Below are 4,571 nucleotides of genomic sequence, written 5' to 3' on the forward strand. Positions count from 1 at the left end.
AAATGAGTCAGAAAAGACTCAAGACAATGATCTTACTCTCTGCCGAATTTTGTGACGTTTTGGCAAAAGGCGTGGCTATTAAGGTGCTGAAAAGTCTGATTGTACTCTGTGGCAACAAAAGCTCCGGCAACATGACTCAGATGATCCTATCTTCTCGAAGTTGTACACATTTGAGGATACTTCAGCCCTGAAGACATCTACCAACTTATTTTACATCGTAGTAGTAGCGCCACCAACTGGTAAAAGCTAATACAAGTTATTTTCTTGGATGTTTTTCTCCGTGCAACTCAACAAGGTCGCCCTCATATATGCTCGGATGACTGTTTCGGCCATGAGGATGTCACAATACGAAATTCGTCCTTTTTCATGAAAAGTTGTGGGAGTGGCATTGCACTGTTCGTCAATAAAACAAAGCTGATTATGAGGTTCTAAATATGAACGACAACTCGTAAAACTTTACACACACATCAGGCCGAGCAAATTTATCAATATTTTATACGTTAGTTGTGCAGCTTTTTTTAAATGGCTCGCCATGGCCCTCGAGAAATGTTAAAAAAAGCAGCTCTGGTTGAGTGTTTCACCTCGCTTTTTGTAAATTTTATGGAGTACAGTGAACCCTCGGTTATCGCGGTTAACGGGGACCGAGACCACCCGCGAAAACTGAAAATCCGCGAAGTAGCGGCGCACCTTCAAAAATGCTTAAAAAAAATATACAATATATATAATAAATATATATATATATATATATATATATATATACGGGGAGAGAGAGAGTGAAATTCATGTTATAACAAAAAAACCAAATTATTATTAAAACGTATTATTTTTTTATTCCCCAGCCATTCTTTTTGTATTTATTTAATTACTCCGACTTTTACCTGCTGGTACGCCGTCCGGTGTGCCCTGTGAAATGAAAGGTGGCATTCTTTATTTATTTATTCATTTATTCATTCATAACTGACAGCCTCGCGCGCCGCTCGTGCCCGGGCAGAAGAGGTGCTCCAATTTGGCTTAACTGTGACACACGCCCGCCCTCCTCCCCCGGAGCTTCCATTCGGTTAAACTTAGGGGCCGCTTGGCACCGCCCGTGCCCGGGGAAGGTGGAGCACCTTCGGCTTACTGTGACGCGAGCATGCCCTCCTCCTCCGGAGCTTCCATTCGGTTAAACTTAGGGGCCGCTTGGAACCGCCCGTGCCCGGGGAAGGTGCTCCTCTACGGCTTAACTGCCACGCACGCTGGCCGGAGCTCTGGTACGGTCCGAACCACGCGAAACGTCGCCACCGATCGTGTCCGGGGGAACGTGCTCTTCTTCGTCCACTCTCCTCTTCGCCCACGCTCTTCTTCGGCGCACGCCGGCCGTCTAACCGCTCCAGCGCCCCGTTGTGTCGCTCGGCGAAACTACAATGCCCCCGAATATTTTTTAGACCCGCGAAGCACTGAACCCGCGAAAGGTGAACCGCGAAGTAGCGAGGGTTCACTGTATGTATAAGACCAAGACCTACAAAATAGTCTCTTGGAGCAATGAGCTAGGTTTTACAGGAAGTCGGCCATTTTGAATTTACTTAAAAGGGGGCGGGTCACCACAATGGACTTTGTGTAGAAATTATTATTGGGGCCCGAGCAGCGACCGCGGCGAGGTCCCTATTGTTTTTGTAGAAATTGTTATTAGGGCCCGAGCTGCGACGGCTGCGAGGTCCCTATTGTTTTTGTAGAAAATATTATTACTTTTATTATTATTATTATTATTATTATTATTAGGGCCTGAGCAGCGACCACCTTGCACCACCCAGTGGTGACAAAAATTATAATTTTTTACATTTTGACGTACTGCACGGTGCCCTTTTAACGAATCTGATTGAAAATTGGCCAAAAATGACTTTAGACATTGATCTTGTTGAATCCTTTTGGGCAATTTATCGATACTCATAGTGGTGTCTTTGAAAAAGGTACCGATGACGCGCTGGTCCAATGATCAGCATCTCGGTTTTATCTGAGTTAAGACGCAAAAAATTGAAAGACATTCATAGTTTAATTTCGGCAAGGCATGCCTCTAATTTATAGCAATCACACGGATTCGTTATATCCAACGGCATGTATAATTGCGTATCATCAGCATAACAATGAAAACTAATGTTATATTTCCGTATAATATCACCAAGCGGTAGCATCTAGTACCAATCCCTGCGGAACTCCGCGTGTGATCTTACAAAGATCAGAAGTCGCATTGCCATGAATTACACGGTGCCTCCTCTCCGACAGATACGAATTAAACCAAGAAAGCGCTGAACCTGAAATGCCAACACAAGTTTCAAGGCGTTTTAATAATATGTTATGATCAAGTGTCAAAAGCGGCGCCAAGATCGAGTAAGAGTAATACAGTGAACCCTCGGTTATCGCGGTTAATGGGGACCGAGACCACCCGCGAAAACTGAAAATCCGCGAAGTAGCGGCGCACCTTCAAAAATGCTTAAATTATATATATATATATATATATATATATATATACGGGTAGAGAGAGAGAGAGTGAAATTCATGTTATAACAAAAAAAAATTATTATTAAAACTTCTTATTTTTTTATTCCCCAGCCATTATTTTTGTATTTATTCAATTACTTATTTTTGTATTTATTTAATTACTTCGACTTTTAACTTCTGGTACGCCGTCCGGTGTGCCCTGTGAATGTTATGATCCTCCAGCAGAGCTGGAGGATTGAGCAGGACTCTCCAAACGCAGACACAAGTAGGATAACAATCCGACGCCAGGTAGTCAGTGTAGGTGGTAGTGAGTGTAATCAGTGAGTGAATGGGAATCCGGTGCGGGGCTGGTGGGCGCGTCTCGCAGCAGCTGACCGCATGGCGCGAGACGATCGCTGGAGGAACGCCCACACAGCTGAAAAAACAAAAACACACGCGGCATGACAGGCACGGATCATGCCAGTGAAATGAAAGGTGGCATTCTTCATTTATTTATTTATTCATTTATTCATTCATAACTGACAGCCTCGCGCTCCGCTCGTGCCCGGGGGGAAGAGGTGCTCCTCTTCGGCTTAACTGTGACGCGAGCATGCCCTCCTCCTCCGGAGCTTCCATTCGGTTAAACTTAGGGGCCGCTTGACACCGCCCGTGCCCGGGGAAGGTGCTCCTCTTCGGCTTAACTGTGACGCGAGCATGCCCTCCTCCTCCGTAGCTTCCATTCGGTAAAACCTGATTGGAAAGGTTCAAATTGATTATTACTAGTCATATATTCATTAAGTTTTTCAAGATTTTTGCAATAAACGGAAGATTTGAAACCGGTCTATAGTTGTTGAGACTCTCTGGGTCGAGGTTTGGTTGCTTAAGTAGCGGTCGCATAATGGCGGTCCTAAAGCTGCTGGTACTATACCCGTGGTAAGTGATAGATTAATAATATTTAAGACAGACGGTCCTAGGGTCATAAACAGTTCTTTAATTAGTTTGCCAGGAAGCGGATCGAGCACACAAGTTGTCGGTTTTGCCCCACTAACCAATTTTGTTTGGCTTTCAAGAGATACTTTTTTAAATTGAGATAAGGTTATCGGACAGTTATCAGCCCTAATGTCCCTATTAACACCATTTATGACGGAATTCAACGGAATTGTAAGAACAGTGTCTTTAATCTCATCACGAATACACTCAATCTTCTGAGTAAAGAATTGCATGAAATCGTGAGCTGAATAGGAAGAGCTATCCGAGGTTGGTTGCTGTTGCGTTAGCATTGCTACAGTAGCAAATAAATATTTAGGGTTGTTTTTATGTAAAACAATTAATCTAGAGTAATAATTAGTTTTGGCTAGATTGAGCGCTTCCTTGTATAAACTAGCGCACCATGCCTGACGGAAGACCTCCAGTTTGGTCGCACGCCATTTGGGCTCAAGCTTCCTACAAGAATCGTTTCAGTATGCGTGTTTCCTCATAAAACCACGGAGTCAGCCTCTTTGGACAAGTTTTAGTTTTTAAAGGTGCGACGGAGTCAGGCGCATTTAACAGAGCGACATTAAAGTTGTTTGTAAGATCATCAATCGTACCAATATAATTAGGAAACGAATCGGTTACTAAAGGGAGTAGCTCAGAGAGCGCAGCGGTGGTTAAGGAGCTAATGTTGCGGCTGCTATAGCTTTGATCATGGTCAGAACGATGGCAATGCGCCAAGACTTCAAATTTGATTAAGTAATGGTCAGCTATAGCACTAGTATATGGTAATACAATTATTTTTGAGGATGCTAAGCCCCGGGTTAATACCAAATCTAACGTGTTACCATTTATATGCGTTGCTTCATCTATTATTTGCATGAAACCAAACATATCAATTATTGTCCGAAACGCCACGGTAAGTGGTTCCGACGGGAGATTCATATGAATGTTGAAGTCGCCCATGATATATTATCCGCATGAGTTACCAAATCAGCCACAAATTCAGAAAATTCATCTAAAAAGCCTGAGTAAGAGCCAGGGGGACGGTAAAAAACGGCAAGATAAAACGGCAGTGCGGCCGTGGATCGCATAATGAGAACTTCAAATGTTTTGAAGGAATTGCTAGGACGAGGACTAAGTTT

The sequence above is a fragment of the Idiotropiscis lumnitzeri genome, unplaced genomic scaffold, assembly GCF_059441095.1.
Source record: "Idiotropiscis lumnitzeri isolate Australia: NSW breed Sydney's pygmy pipehorse unplaced genomic scaffold, RoL_Ilum_1.0 HiC_scaffold_37, whole genome shotgun sequence".
Lineage (NCBI taxonomy): Eukaryota > Metazoa > Chordata > Actinopteri > Syngnathiformes > Syngnathidae > Idiotropiscis > Idiotropiscis lumnitzeri.